This window comes from Mustelus asterias, chromosome 13 (genome assembly GCF_964213995.1).
Source record: "Mustelus asterias chromosome 13, sMusAst1.hap1.1, whole genome shotgun sequence".
In the NCBI taxonomy this organism is placed as follows: Eukaryota; Metazoa; Chordata; class Chondrichthyes; order Carcharhiniformes; family Triakidae; genus Mustelus; species Mustelus asterias.
In genome coordinates this window covers 77,121,074-77,146,250 of record NC_135813.1, presented here as the reverse complement: position 1 = coordinate 77,146,250, position 25,177 = coordinate 77,121,074, and the positions used below count along the sequence as shown (strand labels likewise).

General features: G+C 46.0%; 1 protein-coding gene across 1 annotated transcript in view; it reads right to left on the bottom strand.

The window, feature by feature from the left end:
* LOC144502775 (transmembrane protein 132C-like) overlaps window positions 1-25,177 on the bottom strand; it is a 1,024,516-nt gene that overhangs the window by 347,065 nt on the left and 652,274 nt on the right. The gene's annotated exons all lie outside the window — the stretch shown is intronic.

Below are 25,177 nucleotides of genomic sequence, written 5' to 3'. Positions count from 1 at the left end.
CACTGCAGGAAGGACACAGAATTATCGTGAGAGGAGACCAGCATTCTCGTCCAGATGCTAGCTTGTCTGCTGTGCAGTTGCAGCATTTTCTGTTTTAATTAGATTATTTTGATACTTAACATAGACTTCACCAGCATCAAAATTAATTTCACTTCTATTTATTTGTCCTCTCTTTGTGAACTGAGCTGAATTATTGTCACAAACAGCTCGCCGATCATCCTAATTGTTCGAGTTGTATATATTACTATGCTCTACTGCAGATGCTGTGCTTGTTGACTGCATTTAAAATCTATTACATATTTAATAGGCATTATTCATGGCTGGCAGCCCACTAGTTCAGTTCCTGAACCTGGTTTCTTAAATCAAGGGAAGCTGAAGTATTAAATTCATTCATCAACAAATAGAATTGAATAAATCAACACACAGTTGCCCATGCCTATTTCACTTGACTCAAAAAGCTGCATTAAAACGGGAGATATTTCTATTCATTCATTTTGCTATTCCCAGTTAGTTATGCAAATACTCTCACACACCTACTCTCACACACACAGCACGGTGGCACAGTAGTTAGCATTGCTGCCTCAAGCACCAGGCACACCCGGGTTCGATTCCCAGCTTGGGTCACTGTCTGTGCGGAGTTGGCATGTTCCCCCCATGTCTGCGTGGGTTTCCTCCGGGTGCTGCGGTTTCCTCCCACAGTCTGAAAGACGCGCTGGCTAGGTGCATTGGCCATGCTAAATTCTCACTCAGTGTACCCGAACAGGCACCAGGGTGTGGCGACTAGGGGATTTTCACAGTAACTTCATTGCAGTGTTAATGTAAGCCTACTTCTGACAACAAACATAAATAAATAAAAATAAGCCTTCAAAGGAAATACTGAAAGAAACATAATCGAGTGGATTCCAGGTTTCAGGTGCACTTCAAGTAGCATCTGATCCAAACCAAATGGCAATATGACTTCTCAGTAGCACAATAATCTCCCTGTCGGAGGATTCCAATGTTAATCTCACTTAAAAGAATTCCAATAGATTGATATTACAAAATGTCAGTTTTCCCGTATCGCCATTCTTCATATCCACTGCTGGATTTTTTTTTCTAAATTCATCTTCTGCTAACATGCCACACTATCACTGTCATTATCATAGTTTAGAGTGAGGATGAATAGTGGTGCTAAATTATTAAACATTCTTTTTGCATTCTTTTCTACGCGTCTAAGTTTTTCATAGTACTCATTTTTCTCCAAAAGGGGACAGCACTGAGAGAGGCCATTTGGCCCTTCCACCCCCCTGCAGAAGCTAGCCCTTACGCAATGGCCGTGCTTTTCAGATGCTTATCCAATTCTCTTTGAAAACCACGATAGAATCTGTCCCCACTAGCCTTTCAGGCAATGCATTCTCTATCCTAACCATCTGCAGTGTATAAAGCTTTTCCATAGAATCCTTACAGCGAAGAAGGAGGCCATTCAGCCCATCGAGCCTGCACCAACAACAATCCCACCCAGGCCCTATCCCTGCAACCCCAGATATTTACCCAGCTAATTCCCCTGATATCTGTCGCCGTTGGCTCTTTGGCCAAACACCTCAAATCGTTATGCTCAGGTTCCCGACCCTTTGGCAGAAAATTTGCAGTTTGAAAGTAGGTTCATCAACTGTCAGGTTTTGAACAGGATAGTGTGAAAATTTCTGAAGTGAAAACACAATGTTGAAAGGTTAAATTCTCCCGGAATCCCAGCCTAAGTTTCATTACTTCTGATACGTGTGTGTGTGTGTGTGTGTGTGTGTGTGTGTGTGTGTGTGTGTGTGTGTGTGTGTGTGTGTGTGTGTGTGTGTGTGTGTGTGTGTGTGTGTGTGAGAGACACAACACATTTTATTGTTTTATCCTTCAGTTTAGTGGCGAATAAACTTGCTCTTTCTTTGACTCATATTCATATTTACAATGGACCTCGCATAGATGCATCAGAATGAAAATAAATGCACATTATAAGCATGAGGCAAATCACTTACCTTTGAGGCGGTCTTGACCGTGACCACTGAAGCAACAGCAATGGCCCATTGCCCCTTATGCTGCTACATAAGGTTCTGTAGTAAATCCAAAGTACAGAAAAAAGAATCCGGCAAGGGACAGGACTTGACCCCATCAGACTGGGGCTGCTGAGCTGAATTCCAATCCAGGGTACATTCTTCCTACTTTGTTAAAAACAGTGCTGGCCATTGTTGAGTTAAAGCGAAAACTCTATTTTCTGCTTAAGTTAATTTTGCACATAACAATTAAGACTAATTTGTACAAAGTGGTATCGTTGTGAAAGATTATACCACACTTATTTTCTCCGGGATTTTTTAAAAATTCTGAGCTATTTTGCTTAATAACCTAACAATTTTATTCAAGTGTTTTGTGCAGCTGGAGTTATTGCCACCAAAATAGGTAAGAACAAGTTAAAGCAACTGTTAAAGCAACAAGTTAAAGCTGTCACGCTTTTAATTGTAGTTATGATGTGGAGATGCCGGTGTTGGACTGCGGTAAACACAGTAAGAGTTTTAACAACACCAGGTTAAAGTTAACCTGGTGTTGTTAAAACTCTTAATATGCTTTTAATTGGCAGTTATGCTGAAAGGTTTTGGCTTTGTTTAATTTTAAACTTCTTGCATTTTTAGTCTTTTCCCTTGTCTCCTGAAGACATTGATTTTTATTCTGGGAATATAGTTCCACGGGCATCAGTTCTCCCACAGTACCTCATTAAAGCAGCCCTGATACAAAGGTGAACTTCAACATTGAGTATCAATGAGGCACTGGGCATCATCTGAACCTCCTCCTGTCTTTATTAAGAGAAGCATATTTCCAGCAGGGTTTGTCAGTCAATGTCTGGGTGCCCTGTATGATTTCTGCCTTCTGTTTTGGGAGCACTCAGGGCCAGCTGTATCACCTCCATTAACACCCCATTGAGGCCAGCTAACTCAACACAATGAACCTGAGACCTTCCAAGTCTGCGCAGTTCAGCTAACCAAGTGGATAAACTCATGGAGGGACCGATGGAGCCTACTCTCAATAAATGTGTTAAGGTCAGGCCATGCAAGCCATATGTCCGAAGACCAGACTGACATCAGAAAGAATAGAAAGCCATTGGGTGGAATTCTCCCATGCCCCCATTGTCGGGAGCAATGGAAGGCGTGAGGGGAAGAATTCGGTAAGCGGCCCAAAAATCGGTTTCATGCCAGTGTGGACTTACACTGGGATCTTCCGCTGGTGCCCATCATGGCAGATAGGGAAACCCGCTGGAGGCCAGCATGACACCGATGTGCATTCCGCTGATGGGATGCAGATGAAGGCCCGGACGGAATCTTGTCCCTACGCCCGATTCTCTGCGACACCAGAGAACATGTCTAGAAAATGTCTGGGCCAACATGGGATGCAGAAGTCGGGGCTCACATGAAAGTAACCTGGGGCTGCCTTCGGAGTTCAGGGTGGAGACTGCCAGCGACCCTGGAACACCACAGCAGTGGGTTGGGGTGATGGGGTGGGGGGTGCATTTATCAGGTGGATATTCCAGCTTCAGTGTTTTCCAGAGGTCCATCTCCCAGCCTCAGAGCGTTCATGGAGATTGTGGTGAACCACTGTTACTACATGTATGTGCCTGGACACACCCATGCTGCACCTGGCCCGAGACTCCTCCCTTTCCACCTGAGACCCCTCCCTTTCCACCCAGAGTGGGGTATAAAGGTGATGGTCCCTCCTCCTTGCCTCAGTCTAGACCAGGTCAGCTACAAGGGTGTGCTCCTGTTCTCTGTGAATAAAAGCCTATTAGTTTCCCTCACTCTCAGAAGTCTTCGCGTCATAATTGATAGTGCACCAGAGATCCATCTTCTTCCTTCTGGATGTTCTTTCTTCTATGGGTCAGTGATAGAAACATAGAAACATAGAAACCCTACAGTGCAGAAGGAGGCCATTCGGCCCATCGAGTCTGCACCGACCACAATCCCACCCAGGCCCTACCCCCACACATTTTACCCACTAATCCCTCTAACCTACGCATCCCAGGACTCTAAGGGACAATTTTTAACCTGGCCAATCAACCTAACCCGCACATCTTTGGACTGTGGGAGGAAACCGGAGCACCCGGAGGAAACCCACGCAGACACGAGGAGAATGTGCAAACTCCACACAGACAGTGACCCGAGCCGGGAATCGAACCCGGGACCCTGGAGCTGTGAAGCAGCAGTGCTAACCACTGTGCTACCGTGCCGTGTCAGATATCTTTTAAGCATGGCACCCAGACATAGAAATAGAAACCCTACTGTGCGGAAAGAGGCCATTTGGCCCATCGAGCCTGCACCAACAACATTCCCACCCAGATCCTATCCCCGTAACCCCATGTATTTACCCTGCTAATCTCTCTGACACTAAGGGGCAATTTAGCATGGCCAATCCACCTAACCCGCACATTTTTGGACTGTGGGAGGGAACCGGAGCACCTGGAGGAAACCCACGCAGGCACGGGGAGAATGTGCAAACTCCACACAGACAGTGACCCAAGCCAGGAATCGAACCCGAGTCCTTGACGCTGTGAGTGGTGTGACATAGTGGTGGGGCAGCATCATCAAGAGCACCCAACCACGGAACATGGCGTAAAACCCCTGGATGCATAATTAATTACACCGGGGGGAGTGTGGGTGAAGATGTGGCATAGATTCCCATCATCTACTGCATCGGGAAACACTCCCTGTCCCCATGCCCTCCCATGGGACTTAGTCTCAGATGGGAGAATTATGCCCAATGCATCGATAAAGCACCTCCACTCCCTCAGAATGACCTGAATGCTTGACAGAAAAGCTGATTTTGCAATGTCGATTGATGGATGACTGTTGGCCGGGACGCCAGAGATAACTCCCCTGCTCTTTTTTTGAAATAGCATTATGGGAAGCTTTTGCATCTATCTGACAGAACAGGAGAGACCTTGGTTCAAAGTCTTGTCTGAAAGACGACTCCTCTCTGACAGTGCAGTCATTGGAGTGTCCTCTCCCGATGCAGCCATTTCCAGAATGTGTACTGAAGCTGATGAATCATCGGCTAATGGCAGCACAGCAGTTTGCACTGCCACCTTAAACAGATAAAATATCCTTTTCTTCAGCACTGCCAACCATTAATCTACAAAGCAGCAGAAAAAAAAATGACATACATAATTGAAAATATCTGGTGCAATTAGACTTCAATCACAGCGCCACAGGATCAATATAAGGGCAGCTGTTTTTTATTCTGGCTGAGTAGAATTGCTTTTCCTCCTACCTCAATCAGTCCACTTTTATTTATTTATGTTAATTATTTTCCAAAAATAAAGACCGTGCAAGGCAAAGACAGCAGCTCTTAATGTCAAAGCGAATGTTACCAACAACAGAAGAAATCAGGCGACAGTGACTGTATCTCAATGCCCACCGGGCAGCACGGTGGCACAGTGGGTTAGCTCTGCTGCCTCACAGCGCCAGGGACCCGGGTTCGATTCCCAGCTTCGGTCACTGTCTGTGCGGAGTCTGCATGTTCTCCCCGTGTCTGCGTGGGTTTCCTCTGGGTGCTCCGATTTCCTCTCTCAGTCCTAAACGGCGTGCTGGTTAGGCCATGCTAAATTCTCGCCGGAGTGTGGCGACTTGGGGATTTTCATAGTAACTTCATTGCAGTGTTAATGTAAGCCGGAGTGTGACACTAATAAATAAACTTTGTCCCTTTTTCCACAGGCCGATTGGGCTCCCCATTTCTCCCTGAAGGCTTTTTTTGAATGTGGTTGACTAACCACAGATTAGTGGCAGCTCACTAATGAACTAATTATATGTTCAAATGACAATGCAGGCCGATGATAATTTGCCCAGACTTGTTCTAAAAGAGATAATCTATTTAATAAGGAGTTCTTCCATTATTTAATGAAAATGTCAGTGCAGAACTCCCTCTCATTTGTTGGTAAATACGTTGAAAATGTCCAGTGCTATTCAAATGTCAATTCAAATGTCACAATCAAGTAATATTGAAATAATTTGGTTGATTTAGGGTATGATTCCACTCCCACCTCTCCCCACTCCCCCATCCCGTAACAGTTCAGTGAATCGGTTCAGTAAGACCACACCTGCCAATAATAATTCGTAAGGGAAGAGAGTTTTGGAGATTGTTTAAAGTTAAAGTTTATTTATTAATGTCACAAGTAGGTTTACATTCACACTGCAATGTGAAAATCCCCCAGCCGCCACACTCCGGCGCCTGTTCAGGTACACTGAGGGAGAATTTAGCATGGCCAATGCACCTACCCAGCACACCTTTCAGACTGTGGTAGGAAACCAGAGCACCCGGAGGAAACTCACACAGATGCGGGGAGAACGTGCAAACTCTGCACAGACAGTAACCCAAGCCGGGAATTGAACCCGGGTCCCTGGTGCTGTGAAGCAGTAGTGCTAACCACTGTGCTGCCCAACATTGGAACATTACAAACTGATGGAGAGGAAATGGGTGCATTAATATGGATTTGGGCTTTTCATTAGAGTATCATGGCTCACAACCAAATTACTGTAATCAGGGCCCCAAATCAATGATGGTCAACTTGCTGCCCTTGGCAACGATGCTAGACTGATCCTACAACCCAAACTGCCAAGGCCCAACTTCCCGGGCAAAATTCAAATAGAAATGCTGGAATTATTTTGTCGTGCCAGTGCTGTTGTTTTCACCGTCACCTTCGGATTCGTCTTCTGGTCTCAATCAAAAGACCAAAATCACCACGTGAGGAGGTTTTTGCACGGGATTCACTTCCATAATGACTAATAGACTGCTCTTAAAATTCCACCACACTCATCATCGAGATGGGTTGTTTTGCCAATACTCGTTCTTTCACTCTTGGCAGAAGTTTACTAGGATGCTACCGGAACTTGATGGTTTGTATTATAAGGAGAGGCTGGATAGACTGGGATTTTTTTCCCTGGAGCTGAGGAGATTTAGAGTCATAGTCATAGAATCATAGAGGTTTACAGCATGGAAACAGGCCCTTCGGCCCAACTTGTCCATGCCGCCCTTTCTTTTTTAAAACCCCTAAGCTAATCCCAATTGCCCGCATTTGGCCCATATCCCTCTATACCCACCGTATCCATGTAACTATCTAAATGCTGAGGGAAGTTAGGGATGATCTTATAGAAATCATAGAAAGTTAGGGATGATTTACTTAGGGATGATCTTATAGAGGTTTATAAAATAATGAGGGGCATAAGTCAGCTAGATAGTCTACATCTTTTCCTAAAGGTAGGGGAGTCTAAAACTACAAAAGGGTCCAGAGGGCAACTTTTTCCACACAGGGTGGTGAGTGTCTGGAGCAAGTTGCCAGAAGTAGTAGTAGAGGCAGATACAATATAGTCTTTTAAAAAACGTTTAGACAGTTACATGGGTAAGATGGGTATAGAGGGATATGGGCCAAATGTGGGCAATTGGGACAAGCTTGGTGGTTAAAAAAAGGCAGCATGGACAAGTTGGGCCGAAGGGCCTGTTTCCATGCTATAAACCTCTATGACATTAAGTGATTGGTAACAAGATAATGGACAGAATTCTCCCAAGCCCTTGCCAATGGCTTCAATGGCAGATGGGGGCAGTGGGGGGAGGGCTGAAAATCGGTTTTACACCAGCATGAATTTTTGGGCCAGCACAGTGGCACAGTGGTTAGCCTCACCGCGCCAGGGACCCAGGTTCAATTCCAGCTTCGGGTCACTGTCTGTGTGCACATTCTCCCTGTACCTGAGTGGCCATGTAAAAATGCCCCTTGGTGTCAGGGGGACTAGCAGGGTGTATACGTGGGGTTGTGGGAGTGGGTCCTGGGTTGGATTATTGTCAGTGCAGGTTCAATGGGCCAAATGGCCTCCTTCTGCACCGTACGGATTCTATGATTCTGTGAATTTACAGTGGGATCATTCGAAAGTGCGGATTTGTAGATGCACTGGAGGCCAACATGAAGCTGATTTGCATCCCACTAAGGATGAAGATTGGACCATCCACGCCTGATTCTCCACAGCGCCAGTGGGAAAACACACCGGCGTGAAACATGTCTGACACCACATGGAGTGCAGATGTTGGGACCCACCTGAACAATGTCTGGTTCAGGATGGAGGCTGGTGGCAAACTGGGACCCCAGAACACCACCAGAGGCGGACATTCTGGATTCAGTGTCATTGAGGAGGTCCATTTACCAGCCTCAGAACCTTAATGATAATATTACCCTTCAATCTGCTATTTGGTCATTTGCTACCTCTCAGCTTTTCATCAAAGTGTTTGCTGAAGTTTCTTCTTTCCACCATTTTCGTAGTAACTACCTCCCCCAGCAGCGAGTTCCAGGCACCCACCACCCTCTGTGTAAAAAATCTGCCTCGTACATCTCCTTTAAACCTTGCCCTTTGCACCTTAAACCTGTGCCCCCTAGTAACTGACTCTTCCACCCAGGGAAAAAGCTTCTGACTATCCACTCTCTCCATGCCTCTCATAATCTTGTAGAATTCTATCAGGTCTCCCCTCAACCTCCGTCGCTCCAATGAGAACAAACCAAGTTTCTCCAACCTCTCCTCATAGCTAATGCCCTCCATACCAGGCAACATCCTGGAAAATCTTTTCTGTACCCTTTCCAAAGCCTCCACATCCTTCTGGTAGTGTAGCGACCAGAATTGAACACTATATTCCAAGTGTGGCCTAACTAAGGTTCTATAAAGCTGCAACATGACTTGCCAATTTTTAAACTCAATGCCCTGGCCGATGAAGGCAAACATGCCGTATGCCTTCTTGACTACTTTCTCCATCTGCATTGCCACTTTCAGTGACCTGTGTACCTGTACACCCAGATCCCTTTGCCTATCAATACTCTGAAGGGTTCTGCCATTTACTGTATATTTCCTATCTGTATTCAACCTTCCAAAATGCATTACCTCACATTTGTCCAGATTAAACTCCATCTGCCATCTCTCCGCCCAAGTCTCCAACTGATCTATATCCTGCTGTATCCTCTGATGGTCCTCATCGCTATCTGCAAATCCACCAACCTTTGTGTCATCTGCAAACCTACTAATCAAACCAGTTACATTTTCCTCCAAATCATTTATAGATATTACAAATAACAAAGGTCCCAGCATTGATCCCTGAGGAACGCCACTTGTCACAGCCCTCCATTCAGAAATGCACCCTTCCACTGCTACCCTCCGTCTTCTTTGATCGAGCAGTTTTGTATCCACCTTGCCAGCTACCTCTGATCTCATGCGACTTCACCTTCTGTACCAGCCTGCCATGAGGGATCTTGTCAAAGGCCTTACTGAAGTCCATATAGACAACATCCACTGCCCTACCCTCAATCATCTTTGTCACTTCCTCGAAAAACTTGATCAAGTTCGTGAGACATGACCTCCCCTTCACAAAACCATGTTGCCTCTCACTAAATACGTCCACTTATTTCCAAGTGGGAATAAATCCTGTCTCGAAGAATCCTCTCCAATAATTTCCCTACCACTGATGAAAGGCTCACCGGCCTGTAATTACCTGGATTATTCTTGCTACCCTTCTTAAACAAAGGAACAACATTGGCTGTTCTCCAATCCTCTGGGACCGCCTCTGTAGCCAGTGAGGATACAAAGATTTCTCTCAAGACCCCAGCAATTTCCTCCCTTGCCTCTCTCAATATTCTGGGGTATATCCCATCAGGCCCTGGGGTATATCCCATCAGGCCCTGGGGACGTGTCTACCTTAATGTTTCTCAAGGACCCCAATACCTCAAAGAACAAAAACAAAGAACAAAGAACAATACTGCACAGGAACAGGCCCTTCGGCCCTCCAAGCCCGTGCCGCTCCCTGGTCCAAACTAGACCATTCTTTTGTATCCCTCCATTCCCACTCCGTTCATATGGCTATCTAGATAAGTCTTAAACGTTCCCAGTGTGTCCGCCTCCACCACCTTGCCTGGCAGCGCATTCCAGGCCCCCACCACCCTCTGTGTAAAATATGTCCTTCTGATATCTGTGTTAAACCTCCCCCCCTTCACCTTGAACCTATGACCCCCTCGTGAACGTCACCACTGACCTGGGGAAAAGCTTCCCACCGTTCACCCTATCTATGCCTTTCATAATTTTATACACCTCTATTAAGTCTCCCCTCATCCTCCGTCTTTCCAGGGAGAACAACCCCAGTTTACCCAATCTCTCCTCATAACTAAGCCCCTCCATACCAGGTAACATCCTGGTAAACCTCCTCTGTACTCTCTCCAAAGCCTCCACGTCCTTCTGGTAGTGTGGCGACCAGAACTGGACGCAGTATTCCAAATGCGGCCGAACCAACGTTCTATACATCTGCAACATCAGACCCCAACTTTTATACACTATGCCCCGTCCTATAAAGGCAAGCATGCCACATGCTTTCTTCACCACCTTCTCCACCTGTGACGTCACCTTCAAGGATCTGTGGACTTGCACACCCAGGTCCCTCTGCGTATCTACACCCTTTATGGTTCTGCCATTTATCGTATAGCTCCTCCCCACATTATTTCTACCAAAATGCATCACTTCGCATTTATCTGGATTGAACTCCATCTACCATTTCTTTGCCCAAATTTCCAGCCTATCTATATCCTTCTGAAGCTTCTGACAATGCTCCTCATTATCTGTAAGTCTTGCCAATTTTGTGTTGTCCGCAAACTTACTGATCACCCCAGTTACACCTTCTTCCAGATCGTTTATATAAATCACAAACAGCAGAGGTCCCAATACAGCCCTGCGGAACACCACTAGTCACCTCCTTTTTGATCTCAACATGACTCAAACTATCTACACACCTTTTCCCCGACTCATCATGCACCAAGTCCTTTTCTTTCGTGAATACTGATGCAAAGTCCTCATTTAATACCTCACCCATTTCCTCTAGCTCCATGCATAGATTCCCTCCCTTGTCCTTGAGTGGGCCAACCCTCTCCCTGGCTACCCTCTTGCTCTTTATATATGTATAAAAAACCTTGGGATTTTCCTTGATCCTGCTGGCCAATGCTTTCTCATGACCCCTTTTAGCCCTTCTTACTCCTTACTTAAATTTCTTTCTACTTTCCTTGTATTCCACACTTGCTTCGTGTGTTCCCAGCCTCCCAGCTTTGACAAGTGCTTCCTTTTTCTCTTTGACTAGGCTCACAATATCTCTCGTTATCCAAGGTTCCCAAAACTTGCCATACTTATCCTTCATCCTTACAGGAATGTGCCGGTCCTGAATTCCTATTAACGTACACTTGAAAGCCTCCCACATGCCAGATGTTGATTTGCCCTCAAACATCTGCCCCCAATCTACATTCTTCAGTTCCTGCCTAATATTGTTGTAATCAGCCTTCCCCCAATTTAGCACCTTAACTTGAGGACTACACTTATCTATATCCATCAGTACCTTAAAGCTTACTGAATTGCGGTCACTTTTCCCGAACTGCTCCCCTACTGAAACATCGACCACCTGGCCGGGCTCATTCCCCAATACCAGGTCCAGTATGGCCCCATCCCTAGTTGGACTATCTACATACTGTTTCAAGAAGGCCTCCTGGATGCTCCTTACAAACTCTGCCCCATCCATGCCCCTAGCACTAAATGAGTCCCAGTCAATATAGGGGAAGTTAAAATCTCCCACCACAACACCCATATTACTTTCACACCTTGCCAAAATCTGCCTACATATCTGTTCCTCTATCCCCCATTGGCAGTTGGGTGGCCTATAGTAAGCCCCCAATATTGTGACTACACCTTTCCTGAGCTCTACCCATATTGCCTTGTTGTATGAGCCCTCCGACGTGCCCTCCCGGAGTACAGCTGTGATATTCTCCTTAACCAGTAGTGGAACTCCCCACCCCTTTTACATCCCCCTCTATCCAGCCTGAAACATCTGTATCCTGGAATGTTAAGCTGCCAATCCTGTCCTTCCCTTCACCAAGTCTCTGTAATGGCAACAACATCATAGTTTCTAGTACTAATCCAAGCTCTAAGTTCATCTGCCTTACCTGTTACACTTCCCGCATTGAAACAAATGCACTTCAGTCCACCAGACCCTCTTTGATTAGCAACCCCACCCTGCCTGCTGCTTCTCTGAGTCTTACTGGCCCTACTCTCTCGTTCCCCTTCAGCTAATTCACCTTTGCTTTGGTTCCCACCCCCTGCCAAATTAGTTTAAATCCTCCCGTGTGACACTAGCAAACCTCCCGGCCAGAATATTTATGCCGTTCCAGTTTAGATGCAACCCATCCTTCTTGTCCAGGTCCCATCTGCCCCGGAAGAGACCCCAATGGTCCAGATATCTGAAAGCCTCCCTCCGACACCAGCTGTTTAGCTACGTGTTGAGCTGCACTATCTGCCTATTCCTAGCCTCACTAGCACGTGGCACAGAGAGTAATCCTGAGATTACAACCCTAGAGGTCCTGCTTTTTAACTTTCTACCTAACTCCCTAAACTACTGCTGCAGGACCTCATCATTCTTCTTACCTATGTCGTTAGTACCGATATGTACCACAACCTCTGGCTGTTCACCCTCTCCCCTCAGAATACTTTCTGTCTATTCAGAGACATCCTGGATCCTGGCACCAGGGAGGCAACGTACCATCCTGGAGTCCCTTTCATGTCCACAGAAGCGTCTATCTGCACCCCTAACTATAGAGTCCCCTGATAACTATTGCTCTAGTCCTCTTTGTCCCTCCCTGCTTAACAACAGAGGCAGCTGTAGTGCCACTGCTTTGGCTGCTGCTGCTGCTATCCCCTGATAGGCCATCTCCCCCTAACAGTATCCAAAACGGTATACTTGTTATAGAGGGGGATGACCACAGGGGATTCCTGCACCGACTGCCTCCCCCTTCTAGCAGTCACCCATCTATCTGCCTGCACTTTGGGTGTGACCACGTCTCTAAAGCTCCTATCTATGATGCTTTCCGCCACCTTCATGCTCCTAAGTGCATCCAACTGCTGCTCCAACCTATCCATGTGGTCTGGAAGCGTCACGGATCTCCCACATGCAGCACTTAATCCCACTGACCGACATTTCCAGCACCAATTAGATTATTTGAGAAAATTTATAAAATTCTTATCTTCACTTTTAACTTCTCACAGTGACCTTTTCTTTTTGGTCAGAGGAGGAGGGAGGGAGGGAAACAGTAATGTAGTGTTTCAGGGTCATCGCTCCTTGACACCAGATCTTCCATTTCCCATCTCTCAGTAGATGCTGCTGGTCCGACTTCTCCCAGAATGCACCAGTGAAGTCCCTCAGCCGCTTCTACCGGAAACAGACCTTATCCGCCCTTCACAAGTATTTACACCTATTCAATAAATTCACGACACCCACACTGCCCTTCAAACAGTGAAAATGGGGTCTGCTTGAATTCAGCATTAATTTAAAATGGCCCTACTGAGTTCAGCTGTTGATTCATGCCCACTCCTTTCCCTACTGTTAAAAATGGGATTGATCTAAACGGGGATGGAGCTTCCACATCTGGGTCCCGCCTGCTGTTTTTGAAGGTCTCCAGAGTGGGTCCAACTCAGCAAAACTCCGGCTCTGTTTATGATGATTCAATGCAGGATCACAGAATGCAGGCGGCACGGTGGCATAGTGGTTAGCACTGCTGCCTCACAGTGCCAGGGTCCCAGGTTCAATTCCAGCCTCGCGTGATTGTGCACACTCCACACAGACATTGTGTCTGTGTGGGTTTCCTCCGGGTGCTCTTGTTTCCTCCCACACTCCAAAGATGTGTGGGTTAGGTTAATTGACCATGCTAAACTTCATTGCAGTGTTAGTATTATTTGTGACTAAAAAATAAACTTTAACTTTAAATTGCTCCTTAGTGTCAGGGAGACCAGCAGTGTAAATGGGGTTACTGGAGTCGGGCCTGGGTGGGATTGTGGTCGGTACAGACTCAATGGGACGAATGGCCTCCTTCTGTACTGTAGGGATTCTATGATTTTGGTGAAGTAGACAGTGTGACTTCTTGCGGCAGCTGTGATCTGAACTGAAGCTACTGTTTGATAAGACGATGACAAACAGGGCGCCCAGATTAATCCACGGGGCTATCAGGCTCTTTATACTAATAACCAACGAGGAGGTGATTGATATAGCATTCAGTCTATTTGATTCAGTGATCCCAAAGAGGCATTTCTCTGCCAGTCTGAAAGAGACAGGAAATGACAGCATGGCATTTTGAAATCCACGCACTGTGACCTCCATCTGTAAACCCATCACTTCATTGAGCTTTGCACTGCAGCGAGACAGCCAAGAGTCGGGGAGTAAGTTCACTGTCTTAAATAACCAGATCTGTGTCTTTCAAAAGTTGCTAAATAGACCAGCTGTATTTCAGCTACTTGCAGTGCACTGGAAAAGAATTTATTTTATTTTATAGACCTCTATAGAGTCATAGAGGTTTACAGCTTCGGCCCAACTTGTCCATGCCGCCCTTTTTTTTTAAAACCCCTAAGCTAATCCCAATTGCCCATGTTTGGCCCATATCCCTCTACATCCATCGTACCCATGTAACTATCTAAATGCTTTTTAAAAGATGAAATAACAATTGTAAAATGTTTGAGAAATGTCATGTTTGTCACTGCAGGGGGACGCATGCTGTGGAATGTCCTTGAATTGGATCCTTCAAACACTTTTTAAACAATAAATTATAAAGAGGAAACACTCTCAATACTACTCGCAAAACAGACCCAAGTGTACAGTGTAGAACTTCTCAAATATAAAATGTTCTAATCTTTGAATAAACAACACTAATTTGGGATTTTAAATTATAAAGGACCACCGTTAGTAAATTAGTCTAATCAGCTGACATACTTCTTCCAAAAGAGGCAATACATAAGTTGAGAGTTACTGTGACCATTCCTACATTTACATGGAATCCAAATGATACTTAGCACAGAAATAAGCCATTTGTCCCCAGCAATCTCTGTTGGTGTTTATCCTACACTCAAGCCTCTCTGTATCTTTCCTTATCTAAGCCTCACCTGATGAAGGAGCAGTGCTCCGAAAGCTCCAAATAAACCTGCTGGACTTTAACCTGGTGTTGTGAGACTCCTTACTGTGCCCACCCCAGTCCAACGCCGGCATCTCCACACCTTATCTAATTCTATCAGTAAACCCTCTCTTCCCTTCTTGGTTAGCTCAGTTGGCTGGACAGCTGGTTAGTGATGCAGAGCGACGCCAACTGCCCAGGTTCAATTCCCGTACCGGCTGAGGTTATTCATGAAGGCCCCGGCCTTCTCAAGCTTGCCCCTCACCTGAGGTGTGGTGGATCCTCAGGCTAACTTACCACCAGTCAGCTCTCCTCCTCAAAGGGGAAGAACAGCCTGTGGTCATCTGGGACTATGCCGACTGTATTTTTACTATTCCCTTCTCCCTCTTATGCTTATCCAATCTCTATACTACTTGCCTCAAGCCACTTTCTCACTACTCGCGAGGTAAAGAAGTTTCTTCTGAATTGGATTTCTTGCTGACCATTTTATATTGGTGGCCTCTAGTTTTGCTCTTCCACACAAGTGGTAACATTATCATCATATTAAAAAAATCAAATGCAAAACAAAATTAACTCCACTTGAAATTTTTCCAAACACTAACTTTTAATAATATTTCCAATATCAATTCAACTAATTTGTTGTTTATTAAATTATTGGTTAAAAACAGAAAATGCTGGGAACGCACAACAAGTCTGAAAGCATCTGTAGAGAGAGAAAAACAGAGCTAACATCCGTCCAGACCCTGCCACCACTGCCAGCAAGGATGGAGAACTTGGTGCTCAGCCAATCCTCTGTTCACAGCAGCGGGACAGGAGAATCCGGCCAGTGGGAACGGCTGAAGAATTGTGGCCAACGTTGCAGTTCGGTGACCTTTCATCAGCTTTGAAGTGTTAGCGGTTTCTAGCATTTTCTACTCCTGGGCAGAATTTTGTGTTCTGCAGTAGCAGGAGTGAAGGTTGGTGAGGGGGATTGGGTGGGGTGGGGGGGGGGCGCGGTTGGGGGGGGGGTGGATTGATATTGTGGAGAGCGGGAGGTGTTGAGTGGGGATGGACAAGCAATTTGCATATTAAAGGCTCCATCTAGGGGCCATTTATAGTGCTCTCCATCATTTTGCCAGTGGCAGAGCAGCCCTCCCCCCTCCGCCAGCCTTTTCGGCATCTCTATAAAGTCCCCTTATCTTCACCACCCTGAGGGCACCTAGCGTTCTCCTCCCTGCCTCAGCACACTCCTGGTGGGGCTGCTGAGGCTCTGGATCTACCAGCCTTGTGGTTGGGTTGGCAACATCAGGGGCTCACCCACCATTCCTCACTGGTTGGAAAGTTTGATGGGGAGTTGCCGGCGTTGGACTGGGGTGGGCACAGTAAGAACACCATGTTAAAGTCCAACAGGTTTATTTGGTATCACGAGCTTTCGGAGCGTTGCTCCTTCATCAGGTTAGTGGAGAGGTGGATTGACAAACAGGGCTGTTTGTGAACCCAACTCTTCACTCAACTGATAAAGGAGCAACGCTCCGAAGGTTGGAAAGTTTGGAAGTGGCCAATTAGTAAGCTGCCTCTGGGAAAATATCTCTGCCGCCTCCGTTCTCAGCAAGTACAGCTCAAGACCCCTATTGGTCCTGACACTGGGATCCTGAAGCCTGCGGGGAAAATCCTGCCCTTTATTTCAGCTTGCTACCATCCACAGTATGCTTGTTTTATATTAGTCATTTAGCGTTCAGTTCCTTGTGTATCGCGTCAACCTGCTGCTTACTGTAAGAAGTCTCACAACACAAGTTAAAGTCCAGCCTGTTGGACTTTAACCTGGTGTTGTGAGACTTCTTACTGTGCCCACCCCAGTCCAACGCCAGCATCTCCACCTCATGCTAACTGGACATTTGATTTCATCAACTGCAGCTGGCCCCTTGAGGCCAAGTTGAGATGGGGACAGAAAAATAATGAAATTGACCAAATGCCAAATGGAGATGAGTAGGCAAAAGTGGTTCCTTTCTTGCAACCATGCTGGTGCCCTGTATCCATCTGCAAATGGAGGAAGGAGGTTTGATCGCATCAGGAGGAGGGTGAAGTTAAAGCATGCTCCTTACTGCTACACATGTTGCCTGTGGGATATATCAAGCAAGGCACAAATTTAAGATAGAAATTCCCATATTATTTAGAAGATACCTGCCGGAATTTTACCACCCCGCCCACCACGGGAATCGGAGCGGGCGAGGGACTGAACGTTGGAAGGTCCATTGGCCTCAGGTGGGAATTTACGGTTTTGGGACAAGGTAGGCCGTAAAATCCCACACACCATGTCAAGCACCTTTTCCTGTTTGAATGCACACTTTCATTGTGCCAAACCTAGTGACGTATTTCACTTGCAGTTGGTGCTGCAGGTGTTGGATAACGTTGGAAGGTTTTAATAAAGTTTTTGTGGTCTTAAGTAAGTTAACAGTAGGTATATATTAACTACAAGAACTATTGACAAATATATAGCAAAGGATTCAAGATAGGAGCTGTCTCCGTGCTTGCTAGTAAGGGTGGCACGGTGACACAGTGGTTAGCACTGCTGCCTCACAGCGCCAGAGACCCGGGTTCGATTCCCAGCTTGGGTCACCATCTGTGCAGAGTTTTCACATTCTCCCTGTGTCTTGGTTTCCTCCGGGTGCTCCAGTTTCCTCCCACAGTCCGAAAGATGTGCTGCTTAAGTGCACTGGCCATGCTAAATTCTCCCTCAGTGTACCCGAACAGGCGCCGGTGACTAGGGGATTTTCACAGTAACTTCATTGCAGTGTTAATGTAAGCCTACTTGTGACACTAATAAATAAACTTTATGGCTCTGCCCAACACTGGGCTGACTGGGTGCAGGTCATGTGTTCACTCACATCATTGTGTGGGTGATACTGTACTCAGTCTTGCATTAACACTCTTTGGGTCAGCCTCTTACACTATATTGGCTTGCGTGATCGACCTGACACAATAGACAACAAGTCAGATTGGAATTAGAGATTGTCAGTGGAGTCAATGGCTATAAATGTCCTCAGAGTCATTCCTTTCACCTCGTGTACTCTCTCCCTAGAGAGGATGCATCCACTCTGGACATTGTGACTGCTGCTTACTGATAAAACTTAATGATTGCTTTCTGGAGAAAGGAACCAAAAATGTATCATAGAATCACAGAATCCAACAGTGCAGTTGGAGACCATTCGGCCCATCGAGCCCTGCACCGACAACAATCCCACCCAGGCTCGATCCCCATAACCCCCACGTATTTACCCTGCTAACCCCTGACACTAAGGGGCAATTTAGCATGGCCAATCAACCTAACCCGCACATCTTTGGACTGTGGGAGGAAACCAGAGCGCCCAGAGGAAACCCACGAAGACAGTCACCCAAGGCCAGAATTAAACCCAGGTCCCTGGTACTGTGAAGCAGCAGTGCTAACTGCTGTGCCACCCCATAAATATAATACCAGTCTATCGAAAGATTGCAAATTTCATATATTAACGATGATAACTATCCTAAAACATGCCCAAACACAATGTCCATTTCGACACAGTGGGGGAAATTTTCCCATCCCAGCGGGCAGGGGGTGGAGGGGACCATGCGAAGGTCCATTGACCTCGGGAGGTGGGGGGGATGGGGGGGCGGGGGGGAGCAGGTGGAGGAGGATTTTCCGGTTTTGGAGCAAGCGCAGCCGGAAAATCCTGGCCACTGAGTCGGGAAAACAGGTAAGAACTTCTTGCACTGCAAATCATCATTACTGAGCTCACATCAATGGTGTGAACTTTTTAACCACCGAATCCCACTTAAAAGCACATGTAAACAAACAGGCCAGATGCAGGCAGCTGAAATAAATCAACATGGGTGACATTTCCGTGTGCTGCAAAATTGAATGTTAATGTTCTGCATGTGACAAGGAATATTCATGGGACATGACTTTTCTGTCTAATTAATTCAGGGCAACTGCACCTCTCACACAGGAAATACTTGTGAACTTTCAGAATTTACTCAACAATGATTCAAGGAAGCTGCTCAGGCAATTCCCTTCTTGCTGCAGCACTTTTCATTTTCAAACATTCCATTCATCTCCAAATCATTACTAGAGTCATAGAGGTTTACAGCATGGAAACAGGCCCTTCGGCCCAACTTGTCCATGCCGCCCTTTATTGTTTAACCACTCAGCTAGTCCCAATTAGAAGTCTCACAACACCAGGTTAAAGTCCAACAGGTTTATTTGGTATCACAAGCTTTCGAAGCGCTGCTCCTTCATCAGGTGATTTTTAAAAAATAGATCTCTATAAGATCACCCACAAGTCTCCTAGGCTCCTGGAAAAAAAGTCCAAGTCAATCCAGGCTCTCCTTATAACTCAAACCATCAAGTCCCGGTAGCATCCTAGTAAATATTTTCTGCACTCTTTTTAATTTAATAATAATAAGCTTTCTATAATAGGGTGACCAGAACTGTACACAGTATTCCAAGTGTGGCCTTACAAATGTCTTGTACAAGAGTACATATCTCTTGATGCTGTGAAGAGCTTTGTATTCTTTGCTGTGACAGAACTGGGTCAAATGATCATAGTAAGAAGTCTCACAACACCAAGTTAAAGTCCAACAGGTTTATTTGGTAGCAAATACCATTAGCTTTCGGAGCACTGCTCCTTCATCAGATGGAGTGGAAATGTGCTCTCAAACAGTGCAAACAGACACAAAATCAAGTTGCAGAATACTGATTAGAATGCGAATCCCCACAGCTAGCCAGGTCTTAAAGGTACAGACAATGTGGGTGGAGGGAGCATCAAACACAGGCCAAAGAGATGTGTATTGTCTCCAGACAGAACAGCTAGTGAGATTCTGCAAGCCCAGGAGGCAAGCATGATAATGTGACATAAATCCAACATCCCGGTTTAGGCCGTCCTCATGTGTGCGGAACTTGGCTATCAGTTTCTGCTCAGCGACTCTGCGCTGTCGTGTGTCGTGAAGGCCGCCTTGGAGAACGCTTACCTGAAGATCCAAGGCTGAATGCCCATGACTGCTGAAGTGCTCCCCCACAGGAAGAGAACAGTCTTGCCTGGTGATTGTCGAGCGGCATCTCCACATCAAATGATCCTAACCAGCAATGGAGGAAATTTGATAAACACTTTTTTGCATGGCCAATGCACCTACACAGCACAGTATGAGGGCTTGGGTAAACACATTATGGGTTTATTTATTTATGATTTATTTTTAAAGTTTATTTATTTGTGTCGCAAGCCGATTTACATTAACACTGCAATGAAGTTACTGTGAAAATCCCCTAATCGCCATACTCCGGCTCCTATTCGGGTACACTGAGGGAGAATTTAACATAGCCAATGCACCTAACCAGCACGTCTTTGGACTGGAGGAGGAAACCGGAGCAGACACGGGGAGAACGTGCAGACTCCACACAGGCAATGACCCAAGCCAGGAATCAAACCCAGATCCCTGGTGCTGTAAGGCAGCAGTGTTAACCACTATGCTGCCCTAATCTTAGGTTAATAAATCAGGGCGCCCTGATAATAAATTGTATGCAACATATTAAGATCAGGTACATGAGAACAGCTTGCATTGTTGTAAAACGTGCAGCATTAGGAACTGCGTAATCTGCTCTGCCGCTTAAAGCAAAGGTGAAACTAAAATTGAACAAAATATCTTCCCCTTCTAGTGATGTATAGGCACATGTTCGTCCTCTTAAAGATATAACACATCAACCATCACCTCTAAGATTCTCTCCAAGTCATCCAGCTTCCTGACTTGGTAATATATGGACATTCCTTTACCGCTAAGTCAAAATCCTGGAACTCTCTCCCTAAATGCACTGTGGGAGGACATAAACTGCATGGGTTTTTTGATTATTCATTCGTGGGACATGGATGTCGCTGGCTGGCCAGCAGTTATTGCCATCCCTAGTTACCCTTGGCTAGGCCATTTCAGAGGGCAGTTGAGAGCCAACCACATTGCTGTGGCTCTAGAGTCACATGTAGGCCAGGCCAGGTAAGGACGGCAGATTTCCTTCCCTGAAGGACATTAATGAGCCAGAGGGGTTTTTCCGACAATCGACAATGGTTTCATGGTCATCAGTAGATTCTTAATTCCAGATATCTTTTATTGAAATCAAATTCCACCAACTGCCATGCCGGGATTCGAACTCGGGTCCCCAGAACATTAGCCGGGTTTCTGGATTAATAGTCTAGTGATAATACCACCAGGCCACGGCCTCCCCTATACCAGCACCTTCTCAAGGGCAGTTAGGGATGAGCCATAAATGCGGGCCTTGCCAATGACATCCGCATCCCATGAACAAATCGAACTTCACTGCGCAGAAACAGGTCACTCGCTCCATTGGGTCAATACTGGTGTTCACGTTCCACACGAGCCTTCTTCCATCTTGCTTTAACTCACCTTATCAGCATATCCTAATTAGCCAATGGTAATGCTGAATTCAAAAAGGTTCAACAGATTAAAATGTTCCTATGCTGCTAATAAAACGCACAACTTTTCCATCGCTGCTTCAACTGTCAGTTCAATATTACGCTGTACAAATGAGCTATTTGTATGCAACATATTAGATATACTCCATTGCATTGCTGTATAACAGCGTAAAAAACTTAGTGGGTTTAGAGGTTGGATTTTTGTAGCATTGTATTGAAAGGGTAATGCATTTTTAATCAAAATCTCATTTTGAGTTGATCGTATCCCGCACAATATTTCAACAGATACCTGAGTAAAGGTGGCATTATAATTTGTGATAAGAAATTTGATGCAGAGCCATATGCTCTTTTACAATTTTATACCAAAATCAGGCAGTTAAACTCAAATTTTAGTTGAGAAAAAGTTACGTCCCCATTGGAATTCAGGAATAGAAATTGTACAAGGCGCAAAGCTCTGTGCTAACCAGGGGATGAGAGATGATAGTTTTTCTAGGCTTGCAGATGTCAATCTAAGGCTCATCCTAGGTTTCAATTAGTTCAAAGGCACCATTTGCTCAGCTCCGCTGAGACCTGTCAGAGGCTTCACAGCGGCTTCCTTGCCTGTCCAATGATTCATGTTCCGCTACCAACTGTCCGACCGATTTGATAGCTGTAGTTGCACGTTAGCTCCAGGAGGGAACCCAGTTCATGGTTCCCTCTGACAGGTTGGTTCACAGAAGGCAGGCCTCCAGTGTAAGATGCAGTAGGCAAGAGCAGTGCGAAACAAGAATAGGTTCAAAATCACAACCCCCCTTCAAGGAGACGGTGAAGCACCAAAATGTGCAAGAGCTTACCACAGTGTCACCTGAAAATAATTGAACAATCAAATTCAGCCCCAAGTCCTGAGCCTCAGTCAGGCATCTTATGAACTCAAACAATTAGATTATATTAACTTATATTTTACCATGAAGTCATCAGGGCAAAAACTGGCCATTCGGCCCATCGACCACTTTGCGTTTGCTGGCTGGTGTTTCCTGAGGTCACTCACAGACAGGAATGAAACTAATTGACCGTAACTTCCTCAAAGTGGTAATCAGTACGGATTGCCACTCTGTGCCCAATTACTTGCTTGAATTTTTTACGAGCCTATCTCGCTCAACTTTCTGTCACAGGTTTCTTAGAAATCTTAGAAACGCTACAGTACAGAAAGAGGCCATTCGGCCCATCGAGTCTGCACCGACCACAACCCCACCCAGGCCCTACCCCCATATCCCTACATATTTACCCACTAATCCCTCTAACCTACGCATCCCAGGACACAAAGGGCAATTTTAGCATGGCCAATCAACCTAACCCGCACATCTTTGGACTGTGGGAGGAAACCGGAGCACCCGGAGGAAACCCACGCAGACATGAGGAGAATGTGCAAACTCCACACAGACAGTGACCCAAGCCGGGAATCGAACCCAGGTCCCTGGAGCTGTGAAGCAGCAGTGCTAACCACTGTGCTACCGTGCTTGGGGGGTGTGCAGGGGAGGGGGGGTGGTGACAGGTGTCAGGTCGTGTGTCAGGTCAACTTACGTCTGCTGGTGGGGGGAGGTGGGGTCAGGAACAGGTCGGATTCAGCCTGGTCAGGGTGGGGTTGGGTTGGGTCATAGGGCGTTGCGGGAATATTTTGCAGCGAGTGGTTAGTCAGGGTGGGGAGAATCATTCTGGGAATGACATCAGAGGGCTCAGGGGTCACATGACTATGGCAACCATTCTGCCATTGAGACGAGAAGAATTTCCAATTCATTCTCAAATGTGCCCTCATTTTTTTAAGAGTCAGGACTGGAATATTCAAAGCTGTCCCGACTCACCCAGCAGCCACTGTCCTGTACAAAATTGCAGGCTGAAGTTCTAATTATTTTCTGCTGTTTCTCACAGCAGCTAGGGCTCTCTTCCAGGGATCAAAATCCACTCAGTTTCAACTGCTCACCTCTGACACTCTGCGGTGGGTGAAATGGCTTCTGCCTCAAACCTTTATTCACAAAGGAATGCGATCCGATGTCACATGACTCGTGGTCACATGACCATGGCAAGTCACAGTCACAACAGACAACTATGACCACAGGCATTGCTCCAAACACTTTAAAAATCATTATAAACACAAAATACTGCGGATGCTGGAATCAAACAAAAACAGAAAATGCTGGAAAATCTCAGCAGGTCTGACAGCATCTGTGCGGAGAGAGAATAGAGCCAACGTTGAGTCTGGATGATCCTTTGTCAGAGCTGAAGACAATGGAAAAATGGAATGAGATTTGTATTGTTGTGGTGAGGGGGCGGGGAAGCTGTGGGAGTTGGATAGACAGCCAGCGATAGGTGGAGACGGGAGAGATTTGACAAAGATGTTATAGACAAAAAGACAAAGGGAATGTAAATGGTGGTGATTAAGGCTAAGAAGGGTGCTGATAGCGGCCATTTGGAGATCAGAATGTATAAATGGCAGAAAAAGGTAAGCAGAGTGTCAAAGGACAACCTGAGACAGGGAACAGATGGGCCTAGGGGATAGGGGGAGAGGGGGGTGACCTTAGGAGGAGCGGGAACAAGAAGGAAAGCGAGATTTTAAAAAGGAAGAAATGAAAATAATAAACAATAAATAAATAAGATTAAATGAAATAAAACAAGATAAATGGAAATGGGGTGGAGTTCTGGCTCTGAAGTTGTTGGACTCAATGTTAATTGCGGAAGGCTGTAAAGTGCCTGATCAGGAGAACAGGTGCTGTTCTTCCAGTTTGCATCGGGCTTCACTGGACCATTTCAGCAGGTCAAGGACAGACATGTGGACAGGAGAGCAATGTGGTGTATTGAAACGGCAAGAACAGGAAGGTCTGGGTCCTGCTTGTGGTCGGACTGAAGGTGTTCTGCAAAGTGGTCACCCCAGTCTGCATTTGGTCTCTCCAATGTAGAGTAGACCACATTGGGAGCAGTGAAAACAATAGACTGGACTGAAGGAGGTGCACATGAAGCACTGCTTCACCTGAAAGGAGTGTTTAGGACCTGGGATGGTGAGCAGGGAAGAGATAAAGGGGCAGGTGTCGCACCTTCGCGATTTCATGGGAAGGTGTCATGGGAAAGGGATGAGGTGTTGGATGTGATGGAGGAGTGGACCAGGATATTCCGGATGGAACAGTCCATGCAGAATGCTGACGGGGGTGCAGGTGAGGAGAAGATGTGTTTTTGGTGGCGGTATCATTCTGGAATTGGCTAAAATGGCGGAGGACGATCCTTTGCATGCGGAGGCTGGCGGGGTGAAAAGTGAGGACAAGGGGGACCCTGTCCTGGTTCTGGGAGGGAGAGGAGGGGGTGAGAGCAGTGACGCGGGAGATGGGTTGGACATGGTTGGGAGCCCTGTCAACCACAGTGGGTGGAAAACCACAATTGAAGAAGAAGGAAGATATGCCGGTGGCACTATTTTGGAAAGTGGTATCATTGGAACAGATGCAATGAATCAGAAAATCAGACTGTTTGCATGAACTGTTAGATCACCAATTCAATGATTCATATCCATCTCCTGGTTAGTGTGTGCATTCCATTCAAAGTATACTTGGTGATTTGAGGTTGTGAACGTAGAAATTTCAGAATGCTTTTCTTAGTGTATTCTGCTTCTGAAATCATTCTCTCTCATGACATTTCCTGAAAGGATCTGGACTGAAGTATTGTAGATACAGATCATGCTGTAATTGAAATCTCTATTTTATTGCCTGACTAAATGTTTAGAATTCACTAATTC